The sequence below is a fragment of the Crinia signifera genome, chromosome 6 (assembly GCF_055691185.1).
Source record: "Crinia signifera chromosome 6, ASM5569118v1, whole genome shotgun sequence".
NCBI lineage: Eukaryota > Metazoa > Chordata > Amphibia > Anura > Myobatrachidae > Crinia > Crinia signifera.
Window position 1 is genome coordinate 84483939 of NC_139222.1, and position 21443 is coordinate 84505381.

At 43.7% G+C, this 21443-nt stretch overlaps 1 long non-coding RNA gene across 1 annotated transcript in view; it reads right to left on the bottom strand.

The window, feature by feature from the left end:
- LOC146007002 (uncharacterized) overlaps positions 1–21443 on the bottom strand; it is a 201506-nt gene that overhangs the window by 103568 nt on the left and 76495 nt on the right. The window contains exon 2 of the long non-coding RNA XR_014444188.1: positions 9684–9789. This is a non-coding gene — a long non-coding RNA (uncharacterized LOC146007002). The remainder of the gene's footprint in view (positions 1–9683; positions 9790–21443) is intronic.

The window sequence follows — 21443 nt, forward strand, 5'->3', positions numbered from 1 at the left end:
GTGCAGGTGCATAAGAGGTCCTGCGATCGCATCTCAGAATGCGAACACCTCTGCCTGTTTGACAGTCAGAGGCCTCCACAGAGAGGGACGGGAGGAGGAGGCTCTCCCTGCAATTCATGGGTATTAGTAGAAATCTACAGTAGGTACGCTTGGACAAATGGTATCCAGACTGACTGACTCATGATAGACAGTCAAAAGGTTGACAGAGTCAAAAGGTAGACATGGTTTAAAGGTCGACATACAATAGGTCGACAGGGTCTAAAGGTCGTCACGATCAAAAGGTCGACATGAAAAAGGTAGACATGCATTTTTTTACAAAAGTTGCCGACAGGCGGTATTTCATGCCTTACCATCCACTAGGGCGTGGATGGAGAATAAAATAGTGTGCTGAGCGCAGCGAGGCACGGCGAGCACAGTGAGCCATGTGAGGGGACGCGGTACACTTAGACAGTGTCCATGTCGACCTATGTCAACATAGACACCCTAAAAACATAAAAAATCCATGTCGACATTTTTCCAGTCGACCTTTAGACACTGTCAACCTTTTGACTGTCGGCCATTAGTGGTCGACCATATGACTGTCTTTTATGAGTCAGTCTATGTTTTATACCATAACCGGACAAATTGAGGCAGGAGGTCCAAAGTTTGTTTTGCAAACTCCTCTAGATTCAGTCTTATACAGTATGTGCGTAGAATGTTATATCCTTTGCTCTTTACTGAAATAAAACAAACCAAATCTGGGGATTATAGTCCTTTATCTTATATATCTGCAGTTTAGCTACCGTAGTTTCATGAGAAACTATCTCTCCCAAGAGAAGCAGCAAGAAAAATGCTCATGCGACAGCAGCCTCGCATGTTGGATAAAATGATTCCTTTTTAAACACAAACTTAATGTTCCTGAATATCTGTCATTTAGTTTGTGTGTGCAATGTTTCATTAATAAATCTCTTTGTCTCTCACTATCTCATCCTATTGTTCTGTGAACACAATATACTTAACTAGTCATTGTTTTACTTCTGCAAGGGAGAATTAATTATGTGAGGTCTACTCCCCCTCTGATTAAATAATACCCCATCTGATATCTGCGTCATTCATCAAACTAAACAGTATTCAATGCAGTATTACATTTGTGGCTCAGTTATCTCAAGAGCTTTTTAAGTTGTTTTTCAAAGCATACTTGTTTTCATGTCCATGCACAGATGCTGAAACAGATGCGATGTGCTAATGGATGTGGCATCTGCTTTCGCTAACTTGCATGGTGGCGACATTCATATACTTCCTATTAAGTTTGTCAAATGTCTGGTTATCCTGTACAAGACAGCGTGCAGTAATGTTTAACATATCAATACAGAAGAACTAAAACCAACACATTATTGGAATTACATTTTCGGTACTTATGTAGTACAGTATCTGGGCTGCCGATTTTCTGATTGTATGCCTTACCTTAAGGCATACAATCAGATGCGATTCCATGCGATTTTGTATAGGAATCAATGTTAACAAGGTCCTGTTCATTTCCCCACTATCCAAGTGGGCATAGAGTTGATTTTATAAAGCGTGGCGAGCGCAGCGAGCCACCGAGCCCGAAAAGTGGCGAGCGAAGCGACCCCGCGAGATTTCTAAAAAAGTATTCTGTTACCCGCTCGCCACAGGTTTATATCCAACTCCATGCCAACTTGGATAGTGGGGAAAGGAAAAGGACCCCTTTTTCCCATTGAATTCTATGTTAAAATGGACTCAGACCATTTTAACATTGAATCCTATGGAAAAATCGGGACCATCGCATCGCATACGATTTGGTCGCATGCGATGCGATGCTACCGATCCGACCCGATTTCTAAATCGGACGTCCAGATACTACATAAGTACCAAATTTTCTTTTAAGAACTTGCATAGCCCCTACTATTATTTCGCAACATTCGCAATCCCCTTGTCCATAAAAACAAGATCAATTACATTTGGAATAGGAAGGGAAAGTGGGTTTACCTGACAGCACATATCATTAGTGGAAATAAGAGAATCTACAATCGCCTTTCGGCAGAATGGTCATTATGTACACTGAGTCGGATTCTGAGTTAAGAATAAAGTAGAGCACCATACACACTGGGTCTGATTCTGAGTTGAGAATAAAGTAGAGCACCATACACACTGGGCCTGATTCTGGTTAACTCACAAAAGCAAATTATCTCTTTAATGGACAAAACCATACTGCACGGCAGGTGGGGGAGACTTAAAGTGTGCAGAGAGATTTAAGATGGGTAAAGACTACACAATGGGCCTGATTCATGTTCAGTCGCAAAAGCAAATTCTCTCTCTCATGGGCAAAACCATGTGCACTGCAACATGATGTAACATCATACCTCCCAACTGTCCCACTTTTCGCAGGGACGTCCATTTTTGGGGGCATCCCGCACGGGGCCAGCAGTGTCCCACAGCAGGGGGGGGGGGGGCAGTTGGGAGTCCCCCCTGTCCCCTGTGAATAGACGCTGTGCGCATGAGCACAGCGTCTATTCCTGCAGCCTGACGGGCTGGAACAGCTGCCAGCAGCTCCCATAACCGCTAGCCATGCCTGTGGCCTCGTGGTAATAGACCATGCCCTGTGTCACAAGGCCATGCCCCCACAATTTTGACGTGCGCCTCCGACTCATTAAGCATCCCTCTTCCTTCCAGTTCAATGTTGGAAGGTAGGTAACATGTGCAGAGATATTTAGATTTGGGTGAGGTTTGTACTTCAAACTAATACAGGCCGGGTCTCCCTTATCCGTGTATTCCGAAAACCATGGTTTTTCAGAATATTTAGGGTTTTTTTGTTTGTTCCCCCCCCCCAGCCCCTTTTTTTCATATTTACCTCATCCCCAGATGTACACGGCAGCCTCCAGGATCCTCTTCAGCAGCATCTCAGGTTCCAGGGGTGCATTGCGCAAATGCACGGGCACGCCGGTGACATCACCGGTGCGCCCGTGCACTCGCGCAATGCACCGCTGGGACCGGAGATGCCGCTGAAGAGGATCTTGAAGGCTGACACGGGCGTAGTGGACATCGGGGGACCATCGGAGCACCACCAGGGGACCAGGTTAGTATGAAAAAGAAAATATTCCAAAATCCTAACAAAAACCCTTATCCACCAGGGGACCAGGTTAGTATGAAAAAGAAAATATTCCAAAATCCTAACAAAAACCCTTATCCAAAATGCTTGTGGTCCCGTGCATTTTGCATAAGGGATACTCAGCCTGTATCTATTGCAGTGTTAAAATAAAACAGCCAGTATTTACATTGCACAAAAACAAAATACCTAACCCAAATATAACTCTCTCTGTTACATCTGTCCCACCAGCAGTGCACGTGGTTCTGTCCATTAGAGAGATAATTTGCTTTTGCAAGTGAACCAGAATCAGGCCCAATATGTGTACCCAGCGATGTCTGGATGGGACTTAGCAGCGGTGCTGGCAATGGCAAGTGTATACACACTTGCTGATGCATGCAGTGATGACCGATAATGCGGGTTGTGGAGGAGCGGGGTCATGCTTCATTCTGTAGCATGGCCCTCGTTAATAATGTCCTCCATCATTTGTACATGTAGGATGATGGCGGACATTGGTAACGAACCACGGGAGCATGCAACTTTAATCATACAGTGTGTACACCCTAGCTAATATTGCTAACAGTCAGCTAATGTGCTCCAAGCTAGATTTGAGAGGGACAAATCAAGACGCAGTATAATGGTCAGAACATCCCCGCTGGCAAGCGCTGGCATTAGACTGGGACACGCGAGCGTATCACACGCAAGCGCCTCCCAGTCAGTCAGCTGCTGGGCAGTGGGACTCCGCCCATCTCCGCTTCAGGGAGACGGGCGAGGTTAGAGGGCAGCAGATGGCAGTGGGGAGCTCTGATGGAACAGGGCGTGTGAGTGTCTCATTCGCGCGCCCCCTTCCGATGGCTGGCGGGGGCTGGCGATTCTATTTCCAGCCCCTGCAAGCATGAGGCCGTCTCCATCTGTAGGTGCGATCCCGATGAGATTTTGACTATACAGTCAAAACTGTAGGGTCAAACCGTGTGTACACACCATAACAATAAAGTTGCCCAGCATCTGTGAGTTACTGTACATGAAAAAGAAGTCAATATTTATCCTGCATGCAAAATATTATACATATTTGGTCTCCTTGCATTGCAGCTTGATATGTCCAGGTTCATAATTATAGGGCTGTCTTCATATCTGTCTATGTAACAACAGTCTAATATAGGAAAACTAGACCCCATTATTGTAAATAGGGACTTTGTGCCTTATTCAGCATGGATCATTAATCTGAGAAAAAGCAGTTGACTGAGGTAAAAAGCCCCCCCCCCCCCATCCCCCGAAAATTGCAAATGAATCAAAGAGCCATGCGCAAATCTCTAAACTTTGAAGTGTATTTGCCATCTGAGCAAATGTGAGTAGGTCTGAGGTGGCCACTAATCTGCAACAGAGATAGGCTGGAAGTGGTCAGTGCTAATGTCAGAGACTCACCCCAAAAATGCCTGGACATGCCTGTGTTTTCTCTGACATACCCTGAAAATGCTATATTTCCACCCAGAAACGTTGGCTTCCTGTCACTCAAACTGAGACGTGATTGCATTTATGACCCATTCTCATTTTCATACACTAATTTCCCTCACGCAGGCGCAGTGTGAATGGTAGTTTAATAATCGTTCGATTGGCAAATTCTCGATTCATGCAGAATTACAGAGAATCGCCAGAGAATCGTCAGGCTGACGGAAAGGCGCTCCATCTGATGTGGATGCACGTCCCCGTCACATGGCGGTGGGGAGAGGATTCCCTTCCCGTTTTCACTTCAGGGAGGGGGTGCGAGCAGCTACGAGGAGGATGGGGGAGCAGCGGGGAGGCGGGCAGGGTTAGGGGGTGCGGGCAGCTACAGGGAGGACGGTGGAGCAGTGGGGAGGTGGCAGTGGGCTCCATCTGAATGGGGTGTGCACGCGCACACCCTCTCCTGACAGATGTCGAACGTATGTCGTATGTCGATTCTATTACCAGAAGCACATCTGCAGATGGTAAAAAAAAGGAAAAAATGTTTTTCATCAGATGATGGTAGCTGCTTTATGCGTATGGAGACAGTTTCAGAGAATTTTTGCAAACTGACAATGGCGGCATACACAGTGTCAGTTACCGAGGAAAAGAATTTTGAAAACTTAAAACTTCTATTGCGCTGGGAAGTATTTCCCAGGGACAGCGCTTTATTGAAAATGAGTATGATTATTTTTAACAGTGATAAACATTCTACAAAATTATTTAAATATTGCTTAAGCAGTCTATTTGTTAACATTTGCGATGAGGCTGGTTTTCTATCTTATTACTGCAGTAGAAAGCCATCTATCACTATAATTATTACCAAAATACAGCTGCCTTTGTGATGCTTTCTGAAAGCTTATTTACTGATTCTATGGGCCAGCTTCCAGGGATATTTGCATGTGTGATGCAACCATCCTTGGGCTTTCAGTTTTTTAATAATTTCTTCTGCTATCATCAACTTTAAATATTTATTTTCTTACTGATATAGACAAGGGTAGTAGTTCCAGCTTCAAGGACTTAACAAGGTTCAAATCTATTGGAGTGGCAAGGTTGTTATTCCAATGCACTACAACACAGTGTCGGACTGGCCCACAGGGGTACAGGGGAATCCCCCGGTGGACCCCACTGTCTGGGGGCCCCACCTCCAGTTATAGGGATCAGGTTCCAGACTGTGCACATGAATTATACATTATACTGCACAGGATGTTGGTGTATCTTCTACAGTGCACTGTTGTTACTAATGGGGGGTATATTTTCATGCATGCACAAGCAGAATTTACTATTTACTTTAAATGTTTGCCGTACTTCTGTGGCAGCTGGCCACACCCCTAAAGTGGGCCTCTATAACATCATTCCCGGTGGGCCCTTCATGCCCCAGTCCAACACTGCAACAATACCAACCTCCTATATTGCCAAGTGCATGTTATGATGGCGGTAATGCTGACAATATTCTCACTCCTCATCCAGCTGTTGCTGGCTGCTGGGCTCTAACGTCACTTCCCCTCGTGAGGGGAAGTGACATCACCACTTGAGCAATGTGGTGCACACGCCAGCATCCTGGGCAACATAAGACAACATGGAGTCAGCAAGGCGGTTCTGGTAGAAATGATAGACAGTGATAGACTTACGTTGACACCTGAACTAGATCAATGTTGACACAAGCAAAATGTTGACATGTAAGTGTACAGTGTTTCCACACATGGCTTGCTGTGCTCACCATGCTTTAGGTATGGTGCCTCGTGCTATTCTATTCTCCCTCTATGCCCACTGGGATGGTAAAAAAATGGTTAAAAAAAAAAATCATGTGAAAGCGCATGTCGATCTTTTCATGTGTCAACAATTGACACGTCGACCCTTTATGTGTGTCAACATTCTGTGAATGTCGATCTAGTATATGTCGACCCTTTTAAGGTTTCATCCTAATCACTGTCGACCAATAGTGGTTGACGTGACTGCTGACCTAGCCATCGACCGGATAACAGCAGGGCACACAAATACACACTAGAGCACACACACAGTAACACACACAAAAAGATAAATGGAAACCAAAAAAATAAAATACATTTCTGCATCTAGTATTTTAGAAAGCAGCCAATGTTTTTTAATAACACTAATTTGACATTGTAAAAGGGCCAAATTGTAATAATAATTGTGCAAGAGGGCAGAAGCAATTTTGGCTAATTTTGGGTAATCGGCTCCTTCACATAACCGAATTGGCGACAAAAATATCTTGGTCGCCTAATAATTCAAATAACAAAGATTTTCAGCCCAAGTGCTTTCGGCTTCTGGAAAGAGATCATTACTATTTAAACTTGCGTATTCTCTTCCTGCTTACTGTTGGTAATAGCAGGAAACTGGAAATACAGTGCCAAATATTTAATCGTGGGGGTTTGAAGCAGCATATATAAAAACTGCGTTCTTACAGCAAAACATTTTATACGCCGTGACAGCTTTGATATTTTCCCAAGTACTTTTAGTTAAGCAATTCATGTACATCTGTAGCGATTACACTGTCACTTAAGAGATCACCTTCTGGTAAGTAGTTTTACATCCCGATAAAAATCATGCTGATCAAACTTCTGAATTGCTAAACACACTTGCACCAGCAGAAGCTAGACGAAGAATCCAAGTATCCTAGTAACAAATATGCGGCAGCTGCAGCTGCTTCACACATAAGAGTAAGGGAAAAATTATACAGCTGGTTACAGTAGAATGTCTTTCACTTCCCAACTTGAAAGATTAATGGAAAGATAATGGTCTGGCAGAACCAAACAAGTAGCTAAATGATGTGTGGCTTATTATCCTCCCTTATTCTTTTAAGGTTCACTGAATATTATAAATACAATTGTAATATTTATTAAAGAGAAACTACCATATTAAAATGAATACAGAGCTCAGCTTCCCATAATGTGATATATGCCCCCATTCAAAAGGATTATGGGCCAGATGTACTAAGTTTCAAAAAGTGATAAAGTGGAGAGTGATAAACAACCAGTTAATCAGCTCTTAAATGTCATTTTTCAAACCCAGCATCAGTCATGGCAGTTAGGAGCTAACATAACATATGCGGCTGGCATCGCGATGCTGTGACGGAGGCCCCCCATGATACCTGTAATGTGTCATGGGGCTCCCTGCCGCCTCCTGCTCCCCTCACGCCAGCCGGAAGGACGTCCGGCTGCATCACTAGGGGGAGGAAGGTTTTACCTTCCGGGTCCAGGAAGACCTGGACCAGGTAAGCCAGAGGGAGAGGGAGAGGGGGGTTTGTGGTGGAGGTGGTGAAAATAAGCCCATAGGCTTCTATAGAGTATCGCCACCCAAAGGTGGCGATACCCTATTATGCGGTAACGGTGCGGCGGGGTTTTAATACATAGGAAAATGCGGTAAAGAGGTTTTACCGCATTTTACCCTTAGTACATCTCGCCCTATAACCCCTGGTTGGGGGGTACTTAAGGACTGAGTTTGGAAGCCACTGCCCTATATTATTAAGGTTGCGTGACAACAGAGGATATTGAAAGTGAGAGCCATGCTGTAACCTTTGTTTTATACACATATAAAGTCGCATAAAGTTACTTGGCATGAGGAAAAACTGTAGCTGATGCATCGCAGCACTTCATATACATATTCAGACAAATTTGCACAGATGTACAAACATCACACATAAGATGAATCAGTGTATTCTAGCAAATTATTGTTTCATTATGAGAGTTAGATGGACATTTTGAGCAAGGGTGATGCTTGATGCAGCGGAGTCACGTGGAATCACCGATAGGGACTCTATGGCATGACAAGCCACGGTGTGTAAAGACGGATATGCAGTATAGAGATGGACACACATTTATCTATGCAAAAAAGTTGCTATAAAACAAAGAACAAACTAAAGGACTTGAGCCACCTCGCAAAAGAATTGGAGCATATTCCCTGGTTTCTAGGTCCCAACGGTCATGTACTGAGGTATATCCTAAAATAATAACGTAGAGGTGAGCCACCTTGCATAAGAATGGGAGCATATTCCCTGGGTTCTAGGTCCCAGCAGTCATGTCCTGAGGTATATCATAAAATAATAACGTAGTGGTTGTTAATGCAGAACAATAAATATTTTAAATCTGCAATATTTTCTAGACAAATTCAGTGCAATATTAAGTTAAAATTAATATTAGACACCACAGTGGGGTCTGCTTGTCTGACCCCAGTATCTTCTACAGGTCCTCATGGCTCTATTACCGGAACTACTACCCGACCATCGAATGATTTATCCTGCTGCTGGCACATGCGGGGGGATTTGTTTTCATAACACATCCCCTGGCATGGTTGCGAGGTGATACGGCGGCGGAGGAGGGGGCCGGCACCACAATTGCTCGGTAAGCTCTGGGCAGATCAGAATCACCGCCAATGTACTCAATTTTCTGGTAAATCCTGTGGATCCGGTGGGGGTCGGCACCACAATTGCTCGGTAAGCTACAAGCAGATCAGGATCACCGCCAATGTACTAAATTCTCTGTTAAATCCTGTGGATCCTGTCTACTATCTTCAAGAGGGTGCCAAGTAGATTCTGATTGGTTGCCCATAGCAACATCACATGTAAAGTCTAATTTACATCTTAGTAAATTTCCCCCACTATCTTACAAACCCTTAATGAAGAAATAGTAAGAAACAGAGAATATCAAACAAGGGCAAATTACCTTAAACTCAATTTAGGAAACACTACAAACATAGATCTGGTTTATTCATGATAAAAAAAAGTAAATCTCTAGAAACAGGAATATAAAAAAATCTGGAATATACTGTAAGCGGGGAAAAAAAAACACAATAAAAATTGTCTGCATCTTTTCTATTTCTCTGTATATGGAGCTCAAGCTATTATAGATTTTACGATTATAATAATTCTTTAAAGATTCTGTTACATGGGAATGAATGAGCGAAGTAGATTTCCTGCTCTGTACACAAGAAGAACACTGAAATATTGAAGAGCTTTGTTACTTTAGCTGCATTTTTGCTGCATAAAAAGCTCCCATGGTCCGTACACTTCAGAAAATCATGGACCGCTCAGGGAAAAGAGAAAACAACTGATTGTTCTGTACACTGGAAGTCAGCGTGAGAGAGGCAGTAGGAAACACTGTACCTGTGGATTCACATCGACCTCTGTTTACAGCATGCTCGCATGTCTCCTGTCCACCAGAAGAACGATATCCTGCAGTGTTTGTTATTGCTCCGAGTTCTGTCTATAACTGAATAAACAATAGAAACAACCATGTGATGAAAGTAAATAGTTAGTCCATTACATACCATAAGGCAGGACTTTCTATAAGATACCTGCATTCTAAAGGAATATTGGGACCGATTCTAATTCATTCGGTGGTTTTGCCCTGCTCATATTCTCATGTGTGTATGTGCAGGGCTTCTGTGCGGGCACCTTTGCCGATCTGCACAGTCGGCATAGCGCTCGCATGGGGTATTGGGCGGGGGGGGCGATGGCGGCGGTGGGCGTCCCCATGTAAACACTGCGTAAATGTTAATGCGGCCATGGAGTGTGCCAGGGGCGGGTGCGGTTGACATCACATGGTGTCAGATGCCCGCCCTGTCTTCGTCCTGGCACACACACAAATAATTCACTCTCCACTGACTTTATATTTGCGAGTCTAGGAGAAAACATTTGATGGTCAGCAACCATCAAATGATTTCTCCTGCTGCGGGACATGCAAGGTTGCGAGGGGATATGGCGGCAGAGGGTTATGTATTTGCAGGGCGGCCTCTCTGGGACCATTATTTTCTCATCAATTAAAGGTATATCATCCTGGCTAATATGGCTCAACTGGGCACTTTTAATGGGATAACCAGAAAGACAGTTTTGTTACTAGTCTAAAGTTGCATTCACACACAGTTTAGTCTATTCCTAATGTATCTGCTAATATATTGGGTGACATTCTATGGGATGAGATAATCTGACTTTGGCGAATTTTATCGCAAAAACGGCCGTTTTCGCACTTTTTCCCTAATTCGCATATTTAATGAGATGCGAAAATCGGCAAAAAGTGCGGTTTTGCAGCGAAATCGCACTTTTTAAAAGTGCGATTTTTAGTTTTCGCCAGAACTCGCATCCAGATGTTTTCACATTGAAAAGTATACAATTCGCATATTTAATGAGATGCGAATTTGAAAAATTTGTCTAAAAATCAAAAAAAAAAAACACAGACCAGGTTTTGATATGCGAATTGGCCAGAACCCTGCACAGATCATAGAGATCTGTGCATGGCCCTGTGTTAAAAAATGTGGAAAAGTGTTTTTTTGACAAAAAAAATAGCGTGGGGTCCCCCCTCCTGAGCATAACCAGCCCCGGGCTCATTGAGCCGGGGCTGGTTCCAAAAATACGGGGGACAAAAAGCATAGGGGTCCCCCGTATTTCTGAAACCAGCCCGGACTCTTGGACCGGTCCTGGTTCCAAAAATCTGGGGGGCAAAAAATCTGGGGGTCCCCCGTATTTTGAAACCAGCACCGGGCTCCAACAGCCCTCGGTGTCATGCCACAGCCGGGGGACACTTTTTATATAAGGTCCCCCGGCCGAAACATGAGCACCGTGGCTGGTCAGCCTTGGACGGGGTACCTGGAGGAGTGGGGACCCCCCCATAAAGGGGTCCCCCCCCCCCCCAGGCTTCACCCGTCCAGGGCTGAAGCCCGGGGCTGTCACCGGCGTCCCTGGCCAGTGGACGCCGGCCTGATATGGTTGAATCTTCCATACATAACATTGCTTGATACAGGAGAACCACAAGTCCCAGCATGCGGGGCATTAATGGGCCCGCTGGGACTTGTAGTCCACCTGTAAAAAGAATGTTAAAAAAACACACACACAGAGAAGTAAAACTTTATTATACACACATTCACACACCTCACTTTTACAACCACATACTTACCGATCCAGGTCCAGCGCTGTCCTCTTCACAGCCGGCTCCCCCCACACTGACAGCGGGGACAACCTAAGCCAAAGACGCTCTCAGCCTCTGTAGCGCTGGGACAGCGCTACAGAGGCTGTTAGTGGCATCGGAGACAGCCGGTTGTCCCCGCTGTCAGTGCGGGGGGAGCCGGCTGTGAAGAGGACAGCGCTGGACCTGGATCGGTAAGTATGTGGTTGTAAAAGTGAGGTGTGTGAATGTGTGTGTAATAAAGTTTTATTTCTCTGTGTGTGTGTGTTTTTTTTAACATTCTTTTTACAGGTGGACTACAAGTCCCAGCGGGCCCATTAATGCCCCGCATGCTGGGACTTGTGGTTCTCCTGTATCAAGCAATGTTATGTATGGAAGATTCAACCATATCAGGCCGGCGTCCACTGGCCAGGGACGCCGGTGACAGCCACGGGCTTCAGCCCTGGATGGGTGAAGCCTTGGGGGGGGGACCCCTTTATGGGGTCCTCCAGGTACCCCGTCCAAGGCTGACCAGCCACGGTGCTCATGTTTCGGCCGGGGGACCTTATATAAAAAGTGTCCCCCCGGCTGTGGCATGACACCGAGAGCTGTTGGAGCCCGGTGCTGGTTTCAAAATACGGAGGACCCCCAGATTTTTTTGTCCCCCGTATTTTTGGAACCAGGACCGGTCCAAGAGTCCGGGGCTGGTTTCAGAAATACGGGGGACCCCTATGCTTTTTGTCCCCCGTATTTTTTGGAACCAGCCCCGGCTCAATGAGCCCGGGGCTGGTTATGCTCAGGAGGGGGGACCCCACGCCAATTTTTTTTTTTATGACCAAAAAAATCGCACATTTCCTTAAATTCGCACATTTTCATGCCTAAAATTCGCACATTTTCATGCCTAAAATTCGCACATTATCGCACCTAATCGCACTTTTCATTCCAGATTTCGCACCTCATTAAATATGCGAATTCGCGGCAAAAATGCGATATTAAAAAAGTGCGATAATGGGCGATTTTGAAAGTGCGAAAAAATCTCATCCCATAGAATGTCACCCATTGTGTCTTAGGAAGATCCAGAGTAAAATGATGAGGCAAACAAAGCAATCACCCCATTTCGAAAAACAATGCTGACTCCTCTGAAAACAGATATGTTTTAGACCATATCCTTATTGCGGTATTTGTTTCCTAGCACGGCGCCAGGCGGGTTAAGGCTCGGTGGCTCGCTGCGCTCGCCACACTTTATAAAATCAACTCCACACCGACGTGGATAGTGGGGGTATGAAAAGGTCGGAGGATGCGTGCCGCCTGCGCTCGCCACGCTTCGGGTTAGCGCCAATACTGGGGTGGCGTTAACAATGGGTGGCCATTTCACATACAAAATACCCATTAGGGTGCCTATACAATAAAAAAATCGGGGCCATTGGGGCATTTAACATTGTTCCCTATGTAAAATCGCGTTGATCGCGTCGGTCGCATCGCATGCCATTATAATGGCATGCGATCAACGCGATTTTTTCATTGACTGGAAAAAAAGGCAAAAAATAGCCAAATATCGGGTCGGTCGCGTCAATCGCATATGTTAAGTTAACTTAACTTAAGGTATGCGATCACCCACGACGGGCGCCGTGCTAGGAAACAAGTACCCTTATTGCTGCTCGCGCCAACCTAGCCCAACAGTGGAAGCAATCTGCCCCTCCGTCACTACTAAAAGTTATCCTGAAAACAAACAACCACTTTCTCGTGGAAACAGAATATATCCCATACTCCTATACGGCCTCCTCCTCCCATGTGCGTTGGCTCCCATGGCACACATATGTGACTGACGGTGAAGGAGCCCAATATTTCCCAAGCTCTTCCCATACTGAACCACTACAGTTTAGTCTGAACGAAACTCCTGCCACCTAACCGCGGAGATTGTTGATTACCTACATAGCTTTCCGGTTTGTTAAGCCCCATATCCCCTATCTGAATTCAGTTTCCATGTTGTGTTATTAGGCCTCAGGGCCTAAAGCATGGGTCCATGTACAGGTTGAGTATCCCCTATCCGAAATGATCGGGACCGCGAGCATTTCGGATAGGGGAATTTTCCGGTTTTTGGAATATTTTTTTTGCAGCCATACTTACCTGTCCCCTGATGGTCCCCGGGCGTCCCTCTGCGTCCGCGCAGTCCCCGGGCGTCCACAGCAGGCCTCCGGCATCTTCTCCTGGTCTCCAGCGGTCCCAGGAATGCATTGCGCGAGTGTGCGCGCGCACCGGTGACGTCACCGGCGCGCGCGCACACTCGCGCAATGCATTCCTGGGACCGCTGGAGACCCTGGAGAAGATGCCGGAGGCCTGCTGTGGACGCCCGGGGACTTGGTAAGTATGAAAAGAGGGTTAGGGGTTAAAAAAAAAAAATAATAATAATTCTAATGATTCCAAAAACCACGGTTTTTGGAATAATTCGGATAAGGGATGTCCGGATACCGGATACTCAACCTGTACTCTGTTTGCTATATAACAGACTGTTGTTCACGAGATTTGTTATGTGTAATGTGATTAATGCCTTATCTTGAATGTACCCTGATACCGCCCCTTTTCCCTCCCCAAATGTAGAGATGTGCACCGGCCACTTTTTGGGTTTTGGGTTTTGGGTTCTGATTACCTTGAGGTTTTGGGTTCTAATGGGTTTTGCCAAAACACCTCCTAAGTGTTTTGTGTTTGGATTTCTTGGGTTTTGGGTTCTGATTTTTTTGTTAAAAAAGCATAAAAACTGCTAAAATCGCAGAATTTTTTATTTGTTTTGCTCCTACGCTATATTAACCTCAATAACATTCATTTCCACTCATTTACAGTCTATTCTGAACAGCTCACACCTTACAATATTGTTTTTAGGGCAAAAGGTTGCACCGAGGTAGCTGGATAACTATGATAAGCCACAACACTGAGGAATCCGAGCCCGCACATCTCTACCCAAATGTCCCTTCTCTTCTTTCTGTAACCCATATAAAACTGATTTTTTTTTTCAATAAAAAACTATTGATGTAAAAAAAAAAAAATAATAATAATTAGATAAAATACAAAGAACATACATTCGGTTGAAAAGTTTCCTTCAATCAATACTTATATGTTGTAAAACATTTTTAAATACAAAAGGTTGTCTAAGAAAGACTACAGTGAGAGTTCTTTAAATGTAAATATTTCCGTCTTTTCAACCAATCTGTGATGAATAGCAAAAAGAAGTGATTTAAAAACACAAATGTATCACACACATTTTTGTATAGTCACAAATGGAATGTAACTTAATGTTAGTGAGTTTATTTATAGAACTTTTCTTTTAAATATTCATAATAATTAGAATTAAAATGTTATGCTAAAAAAAAAAAAAAAAATTGCTGACTCATGCTCATCTCCAAAAGATAATCCCTACATACTGTATGATACAAATAACTGATTAGATGTTACCTGCCCTCCCCCCCCCCCCAATACACAAAATCCAATCTCACCCATAACCAACTGCCAAACCCATCCCCTTTTCATCCCTATCTAAGTTTAGCATTACCACTTAGAACTCCTCCTAAACGCTAATATCAAAATGCTTCTCCATGCATACAACAACCCATATAGCATATAGGTTGACTATTGAGGACAGGATTAAGTACATTTGCAGTAATATTACTGCTAAAGCAGGCGGCAGTAATCAAACAGAAAACTAGCACTAATGGAATACTTCCCTGGAGACGGAAATATATACAGGGTCGTGGATGAATCCTCTTGATCATTTTCCCAGACAAACATGTAAAACAATGAAAAATAAAGACCATTGTGTACTAAATTCTACAAAATAATAATTATAGATTACCCAAGTGGCTTCTTTTATAAAGAAGAGGAACAGGTGATGATTGATAGACCTTCACCACTAGTAATCAGTTGGAAAGTACTAAGGGTTCTTTCTCACTGGATATATGGTAATCTTGCCTATCCTGACTCAGAAATAAATGTGTGTAAATAAACACATCAAGGTATCTTTGCAATGATGCTGATAATGTGTACCTGCACTCACAAAAAAGGATGTGATAATTTACACATAAGGGTATCTTTATCTTCCACCACCTTATATGTAGAAGGGGAATTTACTTTAACTGACGAAATTATGCTAACTACTCGCAGTCAGCATAAATGGTGTAAACACATTATGGTATCTTTTCCTCAAATAAATTGGAAACTTCACAATTTCATAGTGAAAAAAATATAGGGCCTTATTCTGGTTTATTCTTTCGGATACATGTATGCACGCATCCGACTGATTGAACTGCTAACACACACACACACAGTGAGCGAAGTCACGCCTACAAGGCCACCGATTCCGTTCGGACGGACCAACACACAAAGGGGAGTGGCGAACGAATGCACATACGCTCCCGTGTGCGTACGGCACTTACAATGTCCACACGGACTTCCATCATAACCTCCAGCATGCGGACGGCCGGACAACCGTCCGAACGCCCTCTGATAAGTTTTTTCGCACCACAGCACGAGTCCACACATTACACAAAGTGTATGTTGTTTATTGAATTCAATTAACTAATTGACTACCCCAAAATCAACAAAGTCCTGTATTGACAACAAAATGTCATTAATAAGTGAAGGTATTGTCAGGTACATATTCTGTAACAAATTTCTTATATGTAAAGCCATGAGAAGACAGATGTTTGTAATGTGTTTAATGGTTGTGTGTGCATAGAAGTATGTGAGCTGACACGTCAACATTTTTTTTTATTGTGAGTAGTATTGGGCTAACATGCCAAAATAACTTGTGTGTTTAGGTTTGAGACTGCCAATTTCCTCATATTAGCAAATGGTAATTAAAAATAAATATATGAATATTGGTGCATTTGTGTGTTAAAGCAGTGAAATATACAAGCAATAAGAAGTCACGCAGAGTAGTGTAAATGGTTAAATTTGCAAAGTATGCTTCCCGTGTTGTTGGCATGTAGTTAGATAATTGATAAATGAAAGAAACCTGTATGCTGCTGGGGCGTGTACTGCGTGCAGCTTAATCTTTTTTCGCCATTGTGCATGTTGATTGCCCAGGCGAATGCGGGTCCGATCATGCGGTTGGTGATCGGCTGGTCGACGAGGCTTGAGACTTACTTTTTTCTTAAGTGTTTTTCATGTGATAAGCTCCGACCAGCTGGAGATTCGGGGGAGGCGTACGCCCAGCACTTGTTGTCACCACCCACATGCACGCCCCTGTTAAGTCCCAGTTTTGCCCACTTTTGTTGCCGCGCCCTGTGATACAGCCACATTATGCCCACTGTGTCTGACCATGCACTGCTTAGTTTTATTTGCTGTGTTTCATCCGTGCATGGTGGTGGGCGGCCGCACATGCGCATTGCGACCGGTACACATGCGCAGTGGGCTGAAAAAAGAAATCTGTCCGACTCAATCAGAATAAGGGCCATAGTTTTTAATCTAAAAATGTCAGGAAACATATAAAAATGGAAACACAGTGTTTCCAAGTAAATATCAATATAACGCTCAATAAAAAAATAAATATAAAAAATTAAGGGAGCACAATTATGGCCAGGAATGGATGAAAAATTGGGGAAAATAACCTGGTGAAGAAGGGCCGGAATTACTTATCATATCCAATGATGGTCAATCAAACATCCATAAGATGGGCAGTTCAAAAGACTGTTCCCTTACAAATCCAGCTGGATCTTCCGCAGGGAATACTACTGCTAGCCATTACTATTGGATTCAGAAACATGGGTGCAGTCCAGTACAGGTGAAGACCACAATAAACATTATAATTTGTGTTGTTGAACTTTGATCATGTCCTGTGATCAGAAGACTCAGCATAGAGATATTCCTAAAGTGGTTTAAGTTGAAACAAATATGTCTCTAATAATTGCTGAGGTTCCACCAATAATCTGAGGCTGTGGGCTGCACCGGGTGTCACCCTTTCAGCAGGTGACACCACAATGCCAACTCCTCCACACTCACTGAGAGCCAGGTGCTGCAGTGTGACATTATCCATGTCGCCACCCTCCAATTGACACTGCCAATGAATAATATGATAACAAAATATAGAACACAGTAGTTTATTCCATTGGATTTTTTTATTGTGGATGAATGAATAAAAAAAAAAATTGGTCACCTGGTTGCATTTAGTATAGTGCCTTGTAAATACCAGTGTAAAGCGGCATTCACATGGGGCAACGTGTGTTTAGCACTGTCTAGATCGCCCATACACACATACCGATGTGTCCTCCTAAGCAAAGTGTGCTAACCAATGTTTTGTATACACTTGCTAGGCAATCTAAGTAGATTTTGCCTGTATGTGCAAAGATCTGAGCCAGTGATGGCGACACGCAGACCGCGCATCGCCATTGCTATGGGGTGTACAGATGGAGTGATTTGTGCTTATTTTCCAAGCAATGGGGCAGATATATTAAGCCTTAACAAGAGATAAATGCAAGTGTGAGAAGGAGAGATAACTGTCCAGCCAATCACATGCTAACTGCCATGTTACAGGCTGTGTTTGAAAAAAGTCAGTAAGGAGCTGATTGGCTGGACATTTAGCTCTCCTTATCGCACTTGAATTTATCTCTTGTTAAGGCTTAATACATCTGCCCCTATGTGTCTAAAAAAAAGTGGTAAAAGTCACCCCGTGTGTATGCTCCTTTATTCCAGATGTACTGCGAGGTACAGTATTCAAAAGGTAAATAAATGTAACCACAACAAAAAAGTGTAAATGAATCAAATAAATGATTTATTTTCAACTATGGAGTAATGGAAAATGGTATTTTTTATTGTATTTACTTTTGGATTCAGTAAAAAAACATAAAAATGAATTCTGGACGAAACAAAAAATGTTTGGTGTTGGAAATAAGAGGAAGGAAGGGGAATACCAGTGACATAAGTAATATGTGATGCTGTGAAAACTAAATCCTAGTCTTCCTGATAACTGTACATCACTTTCCTGCAGGTGAGTGATCTCGCAGGGTAATACTTGTGAGTGCTATCCTGTTAAAGAATTGTTGCTTTGGAAACATTTACGACCCCTCCCCTGTGTGACATTTAATAAAAGGGAAAAAGTTAACATCATCACAAAACAAGAAGGAGCGATAAACTATCAAAAAAGAGGGAACGCAAAAAGAACACTTCAAACTGGTTTGTCCTGGAGAAATTTTAAGGGGCTTACACACGGGGAGATTTTGCTGAGTAATCAGAGCGATGCTAGATCGCTCGGCACACATCGCTGCACAGCGATGTTCCAGCGCTGTGTGCTGAGTGATCTGTCAGGGACAGTGTTCTCCTGTGAGAACACTGGCCCTGACTGGCGATTAAGTAGATTTATCCAGCATGCAGGATATTAATCGCTAGGCGATAACACGGAATTCTTAGAAAATGCCCTGAAATCACCCGTGTGTAGGCCCCATTAGATTGAGTAGGGCACTTTCAAAGTGAAGTTTTTTTGTAGATGTGCAGAGAGAATATATATATATCTATATCGAGAGAGAGAGAGAGAGAGAGAGAGAGAGAGAGAGAGAGAGAGAGAGAGAGAGAGAGAGAGATATCTCATATAAAATCTAGTTGCTGAGATGCTCATAGATTCTACATTCACTCCATGCCTGCACACTTCTCCAATTTTTCATCGGACCTGCAATCTTCCTTTGCATCTGAATCAATCTGCTGAAAAAAATTGATTTGGCTGTATTTACTAATAATAACACATCTGGAGGTCTGCTGAAAACTAGCACAAGTGTGTAGGAATTAGATTGGATGTGCAGTCTTATCAGCCGGGGATGGACAACTGTGTACCCAGTTCAAGAATCCCTGTTAATTTGGTAACCCAAGAGCATGGATGGCTACAGGCTACAACATGATCTTCTATAGGTCTTGAACAGCCATTATACTGTATGTACCCCTTCATTTAATTAAAATATGATTAGTATCTTTCAAGCAGCTTTTAATCCTGTAGAAGATCACAACTGATATATTCACCCTGCATTTATATTGTAAATGTTAAGCTGTGTACACACCGTGCAATTAGGGCTATTGATTTTGACTATATAGTATAGTAAGTAAGTTATAGCAAATTAGTTTAAATCACAGCATGTTTTGCCAAACCTGATTGCAATTCAATCCTGATGCAGGGCCCTGCTGCACCCTAGTCAACAGTAGAACTAGACTGTGCAGGACAGTCTATTTCTTCTATCTCGGAACAAAAGCCATGCTACTCAATGCAGCTTGGCTCCTGCTCCACCTTCCCTCCCGTCCCCATTCCTCCCACCCTGCCAGACGATGCCAGCACCTCGGATGGGGAAAGGGGAACTGGGTGGAAGGCCTGCGCACAAGTTACACCTTTAGAACATGAAGTTGGATTTGTGTCAAATAATTACTTTTAAAAATATATAAAGTCCACAATAAGGTTGTGATATTGCCAGCGACTCGCCATATCTCATGTATACACACCATTACACTGCAAAGGACAAATTAAGAAATACTGATACTATTTAATGGAAGTTATCCATGACAGTCACATAACATGACCAACATATACCATCATCAATTCGCATTCATAAATATAGAGACCAGTTTTAAGGCAAACAATACTGTATTATAAGGATCACTGATGACACTGGTGAAGCAAACATATCACCAAACTGTACCTAGAAGATCCACAAGCACTGTATGTTGAGAGAATGGAAGAAAACTTAAGACTTGAGGATAATGAATAGGAAAAAAAATGACAATCTACCATGCATTATAGTCATTCTCACTACAGCCTGCACTTTTTTAAATTTGTATTCTTATACCACCTACTGTTAGGGTGCAGATTGATTGTATATTGCCACTAATCACTTAAGGGGCATATATGCCAGCAGGGAAAACAATGATTGGTGACCCGTTTGGGGATCAGGAATATTAAGCATGTTAAAAAGTCCCAATTTCACAGCCCCAGCCAGGACCGGGGAACCTGAATTTTTACACGTTTAATCTCCCCGATCCCCCAATGCGACCGTCAATGGATCGGGGATTGCCACAATACAAACGCTGGTGTAAGCCACCATTAGTCAGCTTTTTCCATGGAACTTATTCAATATGTTTTAGCGATCAATGCTCAGAGTCTAGATACAGCAGATAAAGGAATATCAGTACTTGTGTACTAACACGGCGCCCACGATATTTGGTCGCATGACATATAATCGCATCGCATCCCATGGCATACACCCGATGCACAGCGATGCGATTTAAAAAAATGTATAAGCCCCCTATACGATGTTTAATTGTATAAGCACCCTAATGGGGGCTTACAATGTTACATGCACCCCCACTATGAACATGAACCCGAAGCGTGGCGAGCGCAGCGAGCCCGCGAGGGGCGGCGGTACGCGTCCTACGACCTTTTCATACCCCCACTATCCACGTCAGCGTGGAGTTGTTTCTATATAGTGTGGCGAGCGCAGCGAGCCACCGAGCCCGAAGCGTGGCGAGCAGACGCGTATTACTTTACATGTATTTCGCGGGGCTCGCTGCGCTCGCCGACGTGGATAGTGGGGGTATGAAAAGGTCGTAGGACGCTTTACCGCCGCCCCTCACAAGCTTGCTGCGCTCGCCACGCTTCGGGTTCACGTTCATAGTGGGGGTGGCTTGGGGGTGCATGTAACATTGTAAGCCCCCATTAGGGTGCTTATACAATTTTAGGTACTTGTGTATTATCACGGCTCCCACGATTTCCATCTTATGGGATCTTATACAATTTAAAATTGTATACCATTGTATATGGCATACAATGGCATACGATGAGATGAGATTTTAAATTGTATAAGCACCCTAGTGGGTGCTTACAATGTTAAATGCACCCCCACGCCAGCCCGGTACGCGTCCTCCGACCTTTTCATACCCCCACTATCCATGTCGGCATGGAGTTGATTTTATATAGTGTGGCGAGCGCAGCGAGCCACCGAGCCCGAAGCGTGGCGAGAGCAGCG